The sequence below is a fragment of the Pinus tabuliformis genome, chromosome X (genome assembly GCF_031772625.1).
Source record: "Pinus tabuliformis cultivar Carrire ecotype Pingquan chromosome X, CPIR1, whole genome shotgun sequence".
NCBI lineage: Eukaryota > Viridiplantae > Streptophyta > Pinopsida > Pinales > Pinaceae > Pinus > Pinus tabuliformis.
In genome coordinates, this window is record NC_142308.1 from 266,895,411 (window position 1) to 266,912,727 (window position 17,317).

Genomic DNA, 17,317 nt, shown 5'->3' on the forward strand with positions numbered 1-17,317 from the left:
ACTACAACCTACCTTCTAAAACTGAAAGATGCTGGCCTTATTAGCAGAAGAATCCTAAATTTCATAAGGAACCAGAATTCTATCTTTTTGGGGCTGAATGGGAGTTTTTCCTCAAACCATGGTCCCTGAAGGGACGAATGAGGTAAGATCCACCTATTATCATCCTTTGTTTTATATTTCCTTCTCTCTAATGCTATTGTTAAAACTATGCACAAATGGAAGAAAACTAATCAAATTTACCAATACTTGCAATGTAACAATGCCAAAATCAATTTAACAAGGAATCTATGAAATAACCTAATCATAAAAGTATGGTAAGAGGAACCTCTACTGCTAGGGTTGGACCCTAAACAAAGAGCTTCAGCCCTCTGAGTCAACTTAGTGCTAGATCAAGGAAATGTTCATTTTCATTAACATGTCCAAAAATACATAACAGTGTTTTGTCACAATCCTTCAACTTGAAAGTGCTTAGCCATTTTGCATAAAAAATCTGAATCCTAATGAGGCTCTAGGCCTATTTATTTATACAACTAAATTTTCCAATAAATTCCTTAAACCTAGGGAGGCTTGGCTCCCAATCTTAAGATTAATTGGTTCTTAACTATCACTGGCTCGGCTGCCAATGATTCTCATGACCCGGCTTCCTGCAACTCTGAGCTGGTGTGATTTGATTGAGGGATATTCGAGTGAGTGAGGATTTAATGAGGGAGATCCATCTCATATAATCTCTCCTTCTTGTCTCATTCGAGTTCCTACACCTTAATTAGCCATAATTTTCTCCCAAAAACCTACAATCAATGCACACTAGACCACTAGACATAACACCTTACTTTTACTCATCTCATTAAGCAAAATATAATTAAAACATGTAAAGAATTATGAGAATAGTTGATTTTATTAAGCTTGGAGGTGTATTAAGGTCCATATATTTTAGCCAATGATGAGCCTCATCATCACCCCCTACTGAAAGTGTTTCTCATCCTCTAAGAAACTCAATCTATGTCTATGTCCTTCATTTCTTTGGTGGCTTGCTTGACATCCCATGCTTCTGTTGTAGTCTCTTCCTCCTATGAATAAAATCCTACCTTCTTCTTTATCTTTTCTCACTTCGTTCTTTCTTCTTCTTCTTTTATTCCTTCCAACATTCCTTGTTGGAAATAATGCTGAGAGGGGGGTGAATCAGTATTATCAGATCAATAATATTATTTCTCAAATAGATTTATATACGCTACTTTGGTGAAATGAACTAGCATGTACACACAACTGTGATTAGAGAAACCAATGTATATCCAGAGAACTTGTGATTTAGACAATTTATCATGTGTTGATCTTAAAAAAGTACTTCAGTAACTTATTAGACAGTGCAGTAAAAGAATAATAAAGCATCACACATAAGCAACACACATGAACACCAAGATTTAAGGCGGAAAACCACCTGTTGCTATCGTCTTTGTCTTCTTTTAATAATAAGAAAATATGTTTACAATATTGTACTGGTGCAGACTTATACCAGTATGCAAGCTTCTACCTATAGAAGGTTACAACCTTCTCTCGTTCTCCAGCTTCTACTGGAAGGGAGCTACAACCCCCTCACTCTTGTACTAGCCTATATGTTTACTAGTATGTAGGTGCCAACCTATAGAGAAACTCCACTCTTCCACCAGGGACCACATTTCATGAATTTTCAGACTGGATTCTCCTGGCACATATCAAGACATATGAAGACATTGACTCATCAATAACCATCAAAAATTTAGAAACTCAAACTTCGTCAACCAACATGCAGTTAATCTAAAACAATCAGATTATTGTCACCAGAACACTATGTTGAACCTAGAAACCTGCATCATCATTCAGAACCAGTTGTAACCTCAAAAACCATGCATCAAATTGTATATGCTACTTGGCTGAACCGAAATTGCATGTATATGCTCCTTCCATTAATCAAACCTACGTATACCTCCAAAGCTACTGCAAACATAAACTTTTGAATCAAGTTTGTACCAACTAGCAATATACTGAACATATAGTCTCAACTTATAGAGCTTTACACAGGTAACAACAGAGATCACTTCTTCTCACTTATATAATCAATATATCAAATATCAAACTCCTTATTCATTCAGTTTTACATTCAGATCTAAGAAGACTTCATTGGCAGACAACAGTAAAATGGCAGCACTGATCTGATAGATCAGTCATCCTTGAACATCAAAATTTTCTTTTGCATATGCTACTTGGAAGAGCTGAACTAGTTTGTATACGCGCCTTCACCTAAGTGAACCAGCGTACAGATCTGCAAATACTTACTTCATAACTTCGCTGCACCTCTGGACTTCAGACATACTTAGATCAGAACATTTACAGTGTAAATCATGCATTAGCATTCAGATCTAGACTATCCATGATCAAATCATATAATAATAATTCATTTTAGTTCTCATGATCATTAGATATTATCTCCATCAACCGCTAAGGTTCATCCTTAGTTCAGATCAAGAAAATAACCATAAACCCATAACAAGCATATTTGGTTTTGATCTCACTCTTCATAAGATATTCATTACTTGTACACTTAGCCCTTTGATCTTCTCCTCCTTATATACTTAGATCCTTTGTCAATACGTCAGACCAAAACCACTTAGGACCAATACCTTGGACCAAATACCTTGTTATAGCTCCAAACCTCACTCTTGATGTTTGTGATGCTGCACTCATGGCCTAGGGCAACCCCTCCTTCCAGACCTGGTCCAAATATTCAAAAAAACAGTGTTTTACTACCTATACGCGACATTGCCTTGAGCTAAACACATGTGTACGTGGGTCTGTGTATACCCAACCCGCGTATATGTCTTAAAACACTTTAAAAAATTAAAACTCCTTAATTTCGGGCGAAGATCGCGGGTTTTACCCACTGATTACCTATTAGTGCTCGTGGCCCAACTGTTCCCAACAAATTCCCAATTAAAAACCTACTTTGGGAGAAGTATAAAAAGGCTTCAAAGGGAAGGCCTAAAGGAGGAGAGAATAGAGAGAAAGATCACTCTGCTGAGATTTTCCTTGACCAGGTATGAAGATCCTTGTGCTTCCAACACTTCCCCCATTTATAGGAAACCCTTGTTTCCTTGTGTGATGATGTCTTTCTACTTGATAGATCATGGAGTAAGTCATGGAAGGAGTTTGTTTGAAGGCTTGAGACTGGACGAATTCGGAGGATGGTTCCGCTTGGAGCCTGCAAAAGGACGAATTAGGTGAAATCATTCCTTTCTGTACTTTATTTATTTATAATAAAAAAAACACTTGTCTTGTTCCTGATATAAATCTTCTTCATGTTCATGATGTCAATGTTATAATTCATATGTGAATGGTTGTTTTTTGTATAACTAACTACCTTTCCTTATGTTATGAAGATGATTTCTTTATGATGCTTGTTCCATATACTGCTATACTTTCTTGAATTGTTTGTTTTGCCAGTTTAAGGACTAAAAGGAACTCAAAGAAGGTTTGGACCCTAACTAGATCTTCTCAAATGAAGGACCCCCAGGTGCACCCCTCTTCGTATAGTTTTTTTTATATTAGCATCATGGTTGTGTGGAATGTGTGTTTCTTTGTGTAAATAACCTCCGATCTGCTAGGGTATCAACCCAAGACCCTAGGGGAATTCATCCCTAAACAGAATTGGTGACTCCACTGGGGACAACAGTATTGTTGTTCCTAGTTTGGGTTTATTCAAGCCAATCAGGGCTCAGCTGTTTGTTTTCTTGATGTTACTGTGTAGTCTGTTCCTGCAAGAACTTGAATTGTAAGTTTGATCAGTTTCTTCAGACTGTTTTTTGTTTTTTCTTGAAATCTTTTATATATGCTATTTTTCCAGTTTACAGAAGTGTATATATGCATGTTTCCTTAAGTAAACCTGCATATACACAAGTTTCCTTAGGCTGAGTCGCGTATACACGCAGTTGTGCACTAACACAGTCGCATATATCTTGTAATTTTCAAGATTTTTCAAATCTTTTTGTTTCTAAAGGTCTGTCTGCTGGTTTGACTTAGTCCTGAACAATTACTTTTCTGTGTCAGTCTTTAGTTTTACATCAAGTATCTGATTTCAAATTCTCTCTGATTGTGGAAAGTGTTGGTCTTATTTGTTTTTGAAAGCATCATCGTTTTTGTTTAAGCACGCAAGATTTCTTGGTGGGAATCTTGGCTACTCTAATTCCTCAGGGAAAGAAGATTGATCTCAATATTTGTGTCAAATCTTGTTTTGGTGACCTTTTTGTTTGCTTGTTGAAACTACATTTTTGTGACCATCTACTTTTCTTGTTTTCCAAAAGTTGTTGATTGACACTTTCTTGAAAATTGTCTTTTTGATATTTTGGCCTTTGTTGCCAAGCTCTTACTGCTGCTTTTGATTGTTAAGAGCATCTCAAAACACATTTTTTTTTGTTGAGTTTTCATCCATTTTGTGTTGTCAGCTTGCAAATTGTTTTGTTGCCGATTTTTCAATCATAAAGTTTCAGTCTTGTTGAGAGAACTTTTGAAAAGACGTTTTTGTTTTTTCTTTTGAAGAAAACTTCTTGAAAACTTGGTTTTTCTTTCTTGAACTTTGTTTTGATTTAGTTTCTTTTAGTTAATGAAAGTGCATTTTTGTTTGTCTTGAAACTTGCTTTTAGTGTAGTTACAAAAATGAGCATTAGCAACTCATATTCCATCTAAACATTTTAAGTGGCAAATCATATTGATAAACAAGTTACTTTCATTTCTTGATTTTTAGTAGTCTTAAGTCTTGCATCAACATGTACTCATTGCATTAGGATAAATTTGCACATATTTTTAGAACATCCATAGTTTTGTTAAATTTTGTCAGTGTGAAGCTTGAGTAAAAGAAAAGAAAAGAAAAGAAAAAATTGTTGCTTTCTTTGAAGTTCCTCTGAACCTAGTAGAAATTTCTTTCATCGAAGAACAAAACAAGTGCATTTGCATGTAGTTTGGTTTTTATTGATTTCTTTTGCATCAAAACTCCACAAGTTTCATTTCTGCTTATCCCTTGACTTAAGAACAACCCATTTAAAAACAAGCGCTAATTAAAATATACTAGAACGTTTTATAATTTTCAAGTTAGACACACCAACAAGTTTTAGGATATTTTAGGGCCTTGGATTTGGCGAGTGGAGAGAAAACTCTCCAAGGCCATTTAAACTATCAAACATAGAGTCTGAATAGTGAGTGAAAATCCAATAGTATTAGGGAGACCAGGAAAGCTCCAGATCTAGGAGTTAAGCACAAGGGTTTTTGAAGATAAGGAAGAGAGATACCCCCTCTCCTACTTGTCGGATATAACCTCAAGACTGTTCCGCCTGGCTTCTCATACGAGTTGGTAACCTTAGTTGCTACTCCTAGGGATCTACATAGGTGGCTATGGAGGGGAATCTCGTGGCACTTGAGGTCAACGTTGTATCACTCTCAATGGTACTACTGGAGGGCACCCTTACGAAGCTTGGGGGCTTGCACCGGTGCAGGCCGTTGTTAGGAGGTCATCATAACTTCCTCTGTTACCTTCACTGGTCAGAGTGGGCTGTCATTATCCCAGACTATCTTCAAAAGTCCCCTTACTTCACTTTCTTGTATTTTGGTGTCCGGTCCTCATCACCCAAAGCAGAAATACTTGGAAGTTGTTTGACTGGCTGACATCTTTTAGGGACTTTATAGTTGAGTGCTCTTTGCTCCTTGTATATAGTTGGCTTTAGGTATTTTTGTCTAGTCACTTTTTGAACTTTGTATCCTGAGTGACTGACTTTCCACTCCACTAATCTTGAAAGGAATTTGGTCGTTCTTTAGAAAGTTGTGGAGTTGCCTTCTCAAGGGCAAAGGTCTTGATTGTGTGTTTATCTTCCTTGAAAAGTTATTTCTACATTCTCGTAAGGGAAGGCTTTGTGAATCAGTTAGATATGGCCAATATTCCTATGGAAACCAACCAAGGTTCCCTCCCAAAAGGGGATCCTTGTTCTTTTCCTTTCTTTGGAAACATTGGTACTCCCTTGATGGCCACTTTGAATATTCCTGGATTGAATGTTGGACTACCAGTTTGGTTGTGGTTCACTCTGAATATTCAAAATTCTCTTGAAGCTTCTCAAATGAATGCTTTATTTCAAGGGCATCACATGGTTGCTAATTGTTCATCTTCTTTCATAGAGAAACATGGGATTCCTTTTTCTCCTCCTTCTTGTAATAAGAAATATAAAAAGAGGAGAAAGAGGAAGTCAAAGAAGAAGAATAATTCTATCCCTTCATCTTCAACCTCTGCTAGTCATGTTGGAGATGAGCCTTCAGTCGCTGCAAGTCATGCTGGGGGCACAAGTCTAGTCACTGCAAGTCATACTAGCACTTCATCATCAACATCTGCTAGTTATGTTGAAGATGAGCCTTCAACCGCTGCCAATCATGCTGGGGGCATGTGTCTAGTCATTGCGAGTCATACTAGCAAAGAGTCACCGACCTCTGCAAGTCATGTTCAAGACTCTCCGTAAACCACTGCTAGTCAGGTTGGCAGAAGGGAGGTTGATAAGAAACCTAGACATAGAAGTTTTAAACCTAATTTCCCTTGTAAGATATGCAAGGGAGACCGTCTTACTCATTTATGCCCTGGTATTCCAGAGGTTCAAAGGATATGGTCCGAGTTTGAAAGTACTTCTACTCCTAGATCTAATATGGTTTCTCATCAATCCCACCAACCATTGGTTGATAATGTGGTTGAGCCAGTGCAATCTCTAGCTGATTACACTCCTTTTTTGGGGGGTGCAATGCCCAACAAAAGAGTCTGTTTGATTTCTAGTATAGAGTCTTCTGGTATAGGGGGCATTCCGGTTTCTTCGAATGTTCCCCCTCCAAATTCCAGGAGTGTTTCATTTGATGGGGATAATCTTGTCGAGCCTCATCTTCCTTCCCCTGCACCTTTCCAAATAAAGGTCAGAGTTAATTCCACAAATGTCTATCGATGTATGGTGGATGAAGGATCCTCTGCGAGTATTATATCCTCTTTGACTTGGAAAGCTTTGGGTTCCCCAAAGTTGTTGATAGCTCAGAGTCAGTTGTTAGCCTATGATAGAAGACCTGGAGAATCTATGGGTGCTCTTCCTCAATTGCCTATCACTTTAGGTGGGAATACTATCTTAATCGATATGATGGTGGTTGATAACCCTTTAGACTTTAATATGCTACTTGGGCATGATTATGTCTATGCTATGAACGTTGTGGTGTCTTCACTCTTTCGAGTAATGTGCTTTCCTCATAACGGGAATATTGTCACTATTGATCAGCTTGCATCTGATAATTACCACCCTAATTCGACTTTACTACATAATTCCCCTTGGTTTGTTCCGAGTGTTCAAGTAGACTCTACCCCGCCATGGGTCAATTATGTGGCAGTGAATCCTCAATGTTCAATCGCTTCTGAGAAGGACCCTTTGACCTATTATTCTCCTTCTTGGGACATGGTCCCGATAGTTGACCGAGAGATTTTTCTTATAGGGACATGGGACCCCTTAATTCCCTCTTTTGACCCTTGTAGTTCTCATGATTTCTCAGAACTTGTTTTGCCTTCACAAGAGGAACTTTTTGAAGCCATGAGTTTTGACTACCAAAGGAATCCTTGGCCTGAGCCCTGCAAGGGGTTTGTTCAGAAGAACCATTATGCATAAGCCGCAGGTTGTGTGGTTCCCTATACCATATTATATATATAAGGTATGCATTTTCAAGTTTTGTATTCTATCACACAAGATTTTATATGAAGTTTATATGTGGGATGTATTAACTTCTTGTCTAGTGTTCCTATTTATGTATACAGAACTTGGAAGATTTCTCCTTTGGAAATTTTTATGGTTGGTCCGTTCTGACAGGTATTGGTTTTCGAAACTGGCATATAGGTTAGGTTTTCGCCTGCATTGTGCACTTATCAGTTTCCTTTCCCATTTTGGCCTTAGGATTGACCCCACCAAGTTATGGTGCAGAACCTTCTCATTGCTTAGAAGTATCATGACTTGTGTGGTAGAGTCTACCTTATCATGGGTGCCCTAGTTAGTACCTAATTGTCACTTGGCACTCATGCTAATTTTTTGTCCCTAGGCTTGGGAGTCCTCTGTAGTCCCGCCATGACTTACGCGATAAAGACTCATTCCTCTTTGTTTCTTTGCTTCGTTCTAGCCTTATACCCTAGAGGCTCCTTTGTGTTGAGTTGTACTACTACATTGCATTTTGAACATTTGCACCTTTTGGCCTTAAGCTAGTTTCACATGGACTCGTGTTTAAGCCAACTTTTGACCATGACTACTGCGAAATCAAACTTGCATGCCCTTGCCTTCTGCAACTTGACACACCTTGATTCATGGAAGGAACACACCTTTGAGTGTCTTTGACCAGTTTTCACCTCCCTGCATTGAGCATAGGAACGTTCCAATCCCAAGAACTAGATCATCTGTTTCACCGACACTTGTTCTTTCCACTGTACTATAGCATTCTTTTATTCTTTTCCCAGCTTAAAGAAAAAGGCAAAAAAATTATATATTCCAAAAAAAGAGCGGGAACGGGACAATATTTCCACTTATTGTTGGCAGCTAGAGTCAGTCGTGTCACCCTTGAACAAAGCACTCGAAGCAAAGTCTCCTCCGTCTGGGCGAGATTTAGTTTGACCTAGGGATGACTTAACCTTGTTATTGAGTCAGTCCTCCCCCGATTGGTTATATCTTCCAATCATATGGAGGGTTTGTTCGTGCCTCCTGCATGATGAACTTATACAGAGTCATCATATGCTGCCACATGGTCACATTGAGTCATGCTTTTGTTCAAGGGGAGTTAGCTTGAGTCAGCCTCTCTGCGGTGTCTCTTGACTCATTTTTCAGTCGGCCTCTCTGCGGTGTCTCTTGACTCATTTTTCAGTCAGCCATCCCTAGTTGTCAGTATCATGTGTATCATCACATCAGTTATATTGGTCCTTTACTCGTGCCGGTTTGAGAAGGTCCCCATTGAATTCTTGCTGGTCGGTCTTGTCCTTATCAACGATGACATCTTGCTCTAAGGACAGGCCTAGAGCTGCACCCTGGCCCTATTTTCATTATTGATAGGTCACCTTGTGCTCAACATCGATCAGTATCATGGGTCTTTGACTGAGTGGTTTCCCTTGTGTTCGACATCAGCCTACATTATCACACATTAGGATTCATGCAGTACCTTTATTTCCATTTGACCCTATTGGTGGATACCTTGCCTCTGTGTCAACTTTCATTATTGGTTGGTTCAGAGGGTTTCTATCGTGCGCTAGCTACATCTTGTGTACGCCGGAAACGTGCTTCGGTCGGGTTACTACATCTTTTTCGTCTGATTCCTTCCACATTATTGTCCTACGGGTTACACTCGCACTAGATTGATGAAGGATGCCTTAATTACTTCCTTCTAGCAGATCTTTCCCCATCGACTACGACTCATTGCTCTAGGGCAAAGATCTAGAGTCCATTTGGCAATACCTTGGGGTTTGCAATCATTAGTGGCAGATCCTTCGCTATTGATAGTGGGAAACCATCATTGTCTCTTGATTGACAGATTCTTATAGGTTTTCGACTCCAGCTCATCTATTCACACTTGTTAGATTGTACTGGGTACCTTGACGCTCATTATCATTATCGGTGAGTAGTCTCACGTTTGTTAATGGTATACATCAATGACCGGTAATCAAACAATTTCTCACATGGTCGACTTCAGATCATTTATACCCATGCTGTAGAAATGTACCATGGCGGTCGGTGAAGACCTAAGGTTGCATCAGCATTCATTGGTTCACTTGACAGTTGCTCCTGTTGTTTCTAGTTGATACCACCCCACCTTATATGTTGCAGTCATTCATGGCGACATTCTATATGCTGGCACCTGAGTTTGCAATGTAGTACCATCCTATTCCATCATGTCCATTTGGTACCTTTTGTGATCAGTCTTTGATATCAATAATCCAGTTCATTCTTTAGCATCATTGACATTCTTATATGTGATATTCATACATGTACTTGTTAGATCGTGATCAAATGATCCATTATGTATTTTCCAGTTCTTTATACTTGTATACTTAGTGGATCCGCTTGCACTTGATATGCAGACATGCTTTACTTTCTCTGAGCATGGGTATGCCTGCCTCAGATAGTGTTTCTTTCTGATCTCCTTTTGTGGCTTGGTAGGCTGAACTCTGGTGAAGTCCTTCTCAGTTTTTGACAGATTTCCTTTCCATGTACTTGCTTAATACATTTCGGCCATCATGTACCCCTTCTGACCTCATATATTAGGGGGCATCTATTATAGCTCCAAACCTCACTCTTGATTTTTATGATGCTGCACTCATGGCCTAGGGAAACCCCTCCTTCCAGACCTGGTCCAAATATTCAAAAAAACAGTGTTTTACTCCCTATACACGACATTGCCCTAAGTTAAACGTGTGTGTACGTGGGTCTGTGTATACCCAACCTACACATATGTCTTAAAACACTTAAAAAAATTAAAACTCCTTAATTTCGAGAAAATATCGCGGGTTTTACCCGCTGATTACCTATTAGTGCCCATGGCCCAACTGTTCCCAACAAATTCCCAACTAAAAAACTACTTTGGGAGAAGTATAAAAAGGCTTCAATGGGAAGGCCTAAAGGAGGAGAGAATAGAGAGAATGATCACTCTACTGAGATTTTCCCTAACCAGGTCTGAAGGTCCTTGTGCTTCCAGCACTTCCCCCATTTACAGGAAACCCTTGTTTCCTTGTGTGATGATGTCTTTCTACTTGAGAGATCATGGAGTAAGTCATGGAAGGAGTTTGTTGAAGGCTTGAGACTGGACGAATCCGGAGGACGGTTCCGCTTGGAGCCTGCGAAAGGATGAATCAGGTGAAATCATTCCTTTTTGTACTTTAGTTATTTATAATAAAAGAAACACTTGTCTTGTTCCTGATATAAATCTTCTTCATGTTCATGATGTCAATGTTATAATTCATATGTGAATGGTTGTTTTTTGTATAACAAACTACCTTTCCTTATGTTATGAAGATGATTTGTTTATGATGCTTGGTCCATATACTGCTGTACTTTCTTGAATTGTTTGTTTTGCAGGTTGAAGGACTAAAAGGAACTCAAAGAGGGTTTGGACCCTAACTGGATCTTCTCAAACGAAGGACCCCCAAGTGCCCCCCTCTTCGTATAGTTTTTTTATATGAGCATCATGGTTGTGTGGAATGTGTGTTTCTCTGTGTACATAACCTCCGATCTGCTAGGGTATCAACCCAAGACCCTAGGGGAATTCATCCCTTAACATACCTAGGGTCAATACCTTGAACCAAATACCTCAGACCAAATACCTTAGACCAAAACCTTGGTTTTCCAACATGTACGTGTTTTTCCTCTTGTGGGAGTGTGTGTATACATATACGCTCTTTTTGTTCTGTGGACCAGCATGTATATGTTTTTTTGACTAAATGGACCTGCATATACTTCTTAAACTTCTTTACATCAACCTTTTCGTTTACCTTCTTTATTCTAATCACTAGACCTTAGTTCCATATTCCTGTTCTTCTGTACCATTGCCTTGTAACCTCTAAATATACCTGTTGTACTATGAGTTTCCTTTTACCAAAACTAAATTGACCTGTGAGTGAGTTGCCATCAAGGACAACACTTGTATCATAATGCCAACATTCCCAAAATAAATGGTGGACTGAGCCTCAAGCCAATCCAATTGATTTTGAGTCTTTGTAGTGTCTGTTTATACATTGGGGTTCTATTTAGTGCCTCTCTCATTTTATTAGGAGAATGATATTCTCTTATTTTTAGGTTGTAAGGCAAGGTGTTCCATCTCCTTTGGCAAGATTGCTAGCTATCATCTCCTAGCAATCTTCGCATGTCTTCAAAGTGTGTGACTACATGTTCTTGTATAGCAAGGTACCTTGGTGCAAGCTTAGGATCATTTGCAATGAGGTTGTGGGTGTTGATGACAACCATTGGGTTAGATTGTTCTGCTCTGATCATAAGGGGGTTTGCCTCTTCTTTTTCCAATACCCTTTTCATCTTTGTAGCTCTTTCCTCTTCATGATTCATCCAAGATGATAAGGCCATCAATTGCAAGTCCCCTAGCTTTGGATTTGGGTCCCACACATTTAAATCTGTCAAGGCCAAATTGTGTACGTAAAACTCAGATATCTTTTTTCTATCTTCCAAGGTGCTTTGATCATAGATATCAATGAATTGTCTATAGTCTTGAAAGGGAATAGTGCCTCTTTGTTCTAGGGTCTTTATTTGGAATTGTATCCATTGTTCCTTGAGGTACAAGGCATATGACTTTGCTGGCATCCTGCACTGATTGCCTCCATGGACAAACTAGCCATAGTTTCCAATTGGCGTTCCCTTTCTTGTAGTTGCTTCCTTAGCAATGTGTTCTCATCCTCTAACTAAGATTTCAGCATTGCTTCTCTGTCTCTTATGCTGCTCAGTTCTCTACCCATCTCTTGCAAATTCTCCTCCATGTGGCCTACATCCTCTACCCCTTTTGATTTAGCAATTTTCATCCACCTATGTGTCCTTGCCCTACCTTTTTCAAGTTCAAAGAATAGGGGAATGTCAAACTTCTGTGGTATCACTATACCTCCTTCAATGAACCTATAGTAGGAGATAAGGTTTGGCTGTGGGCTAGGTTCTTTCAGTTCTTGGCCCTCTTCCTTTGTTTCTTGTTGAGTAATTCCTTCCTAGTCTCTTTTCTATGTTTCCTGTAGGTTTGAAAGAGTATCTTGTAGGATGGTCTCTACTTCCTGTAGGTCTGACTGTGTCTCCTGTAGGAGACCTTTTCCCTTTGATGAGGTTGACCTCATGACAGGCCTCCTAACATAGGTGATTGTAGACTTGGGAGAAGCTTGTTTTGATGTTCCTTCTCCTTCATTTGTCTTTAGAGGGATTGCCTTCTCTTGTTGTTTTGGTGAATCCTCAATGACAATTAGAGTTTTGGTGGGGGTTTGAGGTCTCCCTTGTCTAATCCTAGTGCTCTTCCTTGTCCTGAAGTACAGTGGGGTTTTTCTTTGCCTATTTCCCTTTGATTTGACAGGTGTACTTAGGGAAGTAAGAGAAGTTGTTGCCTCTTTCTCTGTAGGCTCTGGAGACACCCTTAGTGATTCTTCTTCTGCTCTACCTTGAGCTGAAAACTTCTCTTCATCCTTATATCCTTTTTTCTCTTTTCCATTTTCTTTCTCATCGTCTTCTTTATCTCCTCATTCCTCTTATTTTTCTTCCTCTATTTCTTCACTCTGCTCATCTGTTTCTTCTTTTGTTTCCTCCTCTGTCTCTTCTTCATTTTCCTCCTCTATTTCTTCTTAATTTTGCTCATATGTTTCTTCTTCTCTCTCACTAGAATTAGGGCTTATGTCATGCTCAATAGCTTGAATTTATCCTTTTTCCTACATGTCTGCAAATGTTGTCCATGCAATAGGGAATCCTAAGTTTTGTAGAGCATATTCAAGGATGAGTTTGATCAACCCATGATGGGCTAGTTGTTGATGTTTTCCCTCTTTCACTTTGATGCTCATGTCTATCATGGATTGTAGAAGAAAATATGGTATACTCAATCTGTTATGAGGAGGTGTGTTCTCTCCAAATCTCAGTTCTTAGAGGAGTCTAAAGTGGTATCCATACACTACACTGTATCTCCCTTCACATGAAATATATTTGATGAGGTGGTAACTGACTTCATTCCAAGGGTATGGAATGCTCTCCCTTCCAACTCCATTTTCTTCCTCTATTGGCTCTTCTCCTTCCAAAAAGAAGTTTTTCTTTGCAAGGGTGTTGTTACCCTTGTCTTCTTTTCTCCATGGTAACCCTAGGGGGAGTGTAGTGATTATGCTTATAACCTCAGGGGTAATTTCTAATGATAAACCCTTCACCACAGTAGTGGAACTGGTTCTAGTGAGGGGTATGAGTGAGAGGGAAAATTCTATGGCCACATCATCATCGTATCCTCTCATCCTCTCAAAGAACCCCATCCATTGATGCCTTGTGAAAATTTCCACCACAGGAGGATGTTAGTGGATCCTTGTTGTGTTTGTGGGTTCTCTCTTGTTGAAACCTCCTATCATCTTTTCCTGGTAATTCTAGAGGCTTGTGTCAATACAGTTCAAGACTTATGGTAGGTGAGGAAGTTTTGGAATTTGACCTTTAGTGACATGCAATAAAAAAAAATTTATCCTGAGATGCACTGCAAATTCCTAACCGAATTGAGGATTTATTTTTTAAAATGGAAAATATGGAAGGTATGGCTCCTACCTCACTTTTCTACATTCTAGTGAGGATAACCCTTGATTTGACCTCCCTTAGTGCCCATTGATAGCTCTGTAGGATAATTCCTCTATATCCTATAGGCTTCCTATATGTTTCCTGCTTGATGTAGATGCTGACTATTTCTTGTAGGTGTTATTTCAAGAATGCCGAGAGAAACCTCTTTGTTTGATGGATCCTCGAAGTTGCCTTCGCTTTCTTCGTATGGGAATCAATGTTTTATTTCTATTTATGGATGATCGTGTGGGGTGGTGTGCTGGCTAGACAAGTACGAGCACCTCCTTTTAGACCGTTGGTCCCACTATCAGTCCATCATTTCACCTTACCTCGTAATCATATTCCACTGCTATCCTCTGTAACTTAACCATTTTTGGATTTATTCCCTTTTCCCTTTGATTTGAATTTTTCCATGTGTGGAGTGGTCTAACTCTTTTCTTCTCGTTGACTGGCAAAAGGTGGACAAGTTAACTGGCCACCTTTACTTATAAAATCAACTCTCGCATTATTCCAATAGTTTTGATCATAACATTCTTATGAGAGAGCATGAGTAAGATGACATCACTTTGGGTAAAGTTATTCGTTGATGATGCATGCTAGAGAGTAGTGCCTCTTTTTTGTGCTTTTCAAGCTGCATATTTTCATTGTTTATTGCCTCTTTTGATGCTTTGTTCATTTTGATGTGCAGGTGTTAGACCTTGTTGTTGGTGATCTTCTTGCTACTGCTACACTCTAGAGGAGCTTCCTTGTCCTTGTAGTCCCTGTGCTAAAGATGGATGCAGTCTCTGTGGTTTCTTTTGTGGGATAGGATGCTATAGGATTTCCTACAAGATGTCTATAGGATGTCTTGTAGCTGCCTCTCCCTTAAACTTTCACATTTTCCTCAGCTCTGAAGTACAATGGGTGTTGAAATGAGTGGAGAAGGGTGGTATGGAATGGTAGGTGAGGGATGTTGCCTTGGGTTGGGCCCTAACCCAAGAGCTTCAGCCCTCTGAGTCAAATCAGGGGTGGATCAAAGGAATGCTCATTTTCATTAACATATCAAAAAATACATAACAGTGTTTTGTCACAATCCTTCAACTCAAAAGTGCTTAGCTATTTTTCATAAAAAATATAAATCCTAATTAGGCTCTAGGTACTTTATTTATACAACAGAAGTTGCCAACAACTTCCTTAAACCTAGGGAGGCTTGGCTGCCAATATTAAGATTAACTAGTTCTTAACTATCACTAACTCAACTACCAATGATCCTCATGACTCGGCTAACTGCAACTGCGAGATGGTGTGATTTGATTGAGGGATCCTCGAGTGAGTGAGGATTTAATTAGGGAGATCCATCTCCTATAATCTCTCCTTCTTGTCTCATTCAAGTTCCTGCACCTTAATTAGCCATAATTTTCTCCCAAAAACCTGCAATCAATGCACATTAGACCACTAGACATAACATATTACTTTTAGTCATCTCATTAAGCAAAATATAATTAAAACATGTAAAGGATTATGAGAATATTTCATTTTAGTAAGCTTGGAGGTGTATGAAGGTCCATATATTTACCCAATGATGAGCCTGATCAGAGACCGGACAACTCCTTCTCTGGGTTCATTAAATATACTCGGAGGGATTCATCCAAAGGATGAATTTATAGATCAAGCATACATTATGCTCCTCAAAATTGCTAAAAATTAAAGAGGTATTAACCAGTATGGTTGGGAAAATTGGGAAAACATGTTACTCCATTTGTTAATGGAAGTGAGTCGCTCTTGAACACGACACTCTTCCACTTTATTTCCATGGTTGTACGGTTGGGTAATCTTCTTTTCTTTCTATCCATCATACCTTTTTAGAACCTCCATTTCCATTTTGAGTCAATGCTGACAACTCGATTCAATGTCGTCAGTGTGTTCAAGAGAAGTCATTCAGTTGATATTCTTTACAATACTCTCAAGCCTTGATTCCATGCTTTCCTTTCTTGATCCATTTCCATATCAGCATCATTCTAATAATTTTGTCTCAATTATCATACCTATTTCATGTCATTGATGGGGGATACATCAAGATCCTCCTGTGACGAGTCACTTCCTGTTGACATCAACACATTATCCAAGAGGTTGACTTATAAACACCCAAGGATACCTTGGTACTTTCATACATCAATGGAAAGTATCCTCACTCTTGGCGACATGTTTACATCAAGGACCTTCGACTGGAAGATTTTGTGTGGTGTTCAACATCAACTCATTTATTCACACCATACGAATTGTAATTGATTACCTTAAGAGCCATTAACATCATCGATGGTTTCTCTCGCATTTGTTAATGGCTTACATCATTGGTTGGTAATCATATGTTGTCTACTATGTTTGACCTCAACTCATTGATTCACATTGTTAGAATCATACGTTGGTTGGTTGTGTGAGGGAGATAGAAGACCCCAAATCTAGTTTCTAGCATCTGAGATGTGATTTTAGGATTATATAACATCACTATGTATGATGGCTATGATCATACAAACATTCATCCATTCATGGCTCCACCATCAGTCATCAATGAACGTGCCTTTTGATCATTGTACATGTTATGTTAGTTTATGTGTTGAGTATGGGTATGCCTCCCTTAGAAAAAGGATGTCATGATTTAAATGTATTGTAACATAAGACGATCTCGTTGGTTGTTCTTGATCTCAACTTGTCACAAGGTAAAGCATTTTAGTCATCAGCCATCATCTCTAAATTTGCGCTTTAGGGGGCACTCTTTTATAGGCCATTTTGTCACATCCAACCAAAAGGTCTCCTAATGGGATCAATCAACATCCTATTCACCCTTTACATAATCATTACACAAATCCCTATGCATGACTGTCTTATTCCCTAGAGTTTCTACCCTAAACTGCATCATTTGAGCCAATTTTAGGACCAACACTCCCTGGCCTCTTGCTGGACTATGTTCAACTACAAGTTGCTCCATTCTGGCCTACGTTGATCACCTACAG